Genomic DNA, 1,237 nt, shown 5'->3' on the forward strand with positions numbered 1-1,237 from the left:
AGGTTAGCTCCTCAGTGGTAGGAGACACCAAGAGCTGATTGATCCTCTCAGAGTTAAAACCTTCATTAAAACGAGCAGCAGTGAAATGGTTAATGGAACGCGTACGTGCAGGAATGCACGTCTTAGCTGTAGGACAAGGGGGGGTGAAGTCAATACAGGCATGTGATCTGAAAAAACATTGTCACCGATTTTCAAATTAGAAACAGAGACATCGCGTGTTAAAACGAGGTCTAGCGTGTGACCGTGTTCTTGGGTGGGACCATTTACCTGCTGAGTTAAATTAAAAGAGTCCAATAAATCTAGAAAGTCCTTCACTAAGGGCTTCTCCTGACAACACACATGCAAATTAAAGTCACCAATAAACAAAAAGTGAGGTTATCTCTGTGTGATATCAGCCAAGAAGTCAGAGAATTCATTTATGAAGTCCTTAGAACGAGGTAGGAGATAGACGAGTGCACACAGAACCGTAGGAGAGTGTCCGAGTTCAAAGAGGCTTAGCTCAAAGCTGGCGCGGGACACCGGGATGGACAACTGTTTACAGGCCAAGTTTGCTTTAAAAACTGTTAATAATCCAGACACGTGCTGTTTCAATGCCCCGCGGCCATCAGGTCGGCGCGCGGGGGGGGTAGTAGTTCCACCAAGGCGCTAGACTCGCCATCAGAAATCCAGGATTCTGTGACGAACAGAAAGTCCAACTCCTCATCTTTAAAAAAAGTCATTGAGGATAAACGTCTTGTTGGAAACAGACTTTGCGTTGATTAAACACATCCTGATAGGGTCCGACACAGGCACAGCCGTGGATGGAGACGCGCGCGCCAGTGGGCGCTGGTTATGAAGAACAGCTCCTCCTGGTCTGCTGGTGCGGCGCACAGGTAAACAACTCCAGGTGTTTCCATGGACTGAGCGTGCGGGCAGCTGGCCAGCAGCCGGGCCCCAGGAGCACCACGGGTCAGAGAGGAGATGATCAGATCCAGAGCGAGTCCTGATAGAATAATCCACTCTTTGCCTCAGTTTCACCAAAATCCCTGCACGCTTCCCACGACGTCTGCGACGTTTCCTCCATGGAGAAAGGCCAGGGTCACGCAGAAGGAACGCAGGAATCTCAGACAGGACCGGTGGAGGAGAGTGCTGACCGCTGTACAAAAAGTCTGCAGGCATTCCAGCAAATGTACAGAGCTCCAAAAGTGCCCGACGATCATACTGAAAATATGACTCGGCACACTGCACCAACCATTGT

The sequence above is a fragment of the Nematolebias whitei genome, chromosome 2, assembly GCF_014905685.2.
Source record: "Nematolebias whitei isolate Nwh7 chromosome 2, NemWhi1, whole genome shotgun sequence".
NCBI lineage: Eukaryota > Metazoa > Chordata > Actinopteri > Cyprinodontiformes > Rivulidae > Nematolebias > Nematolebias whitei.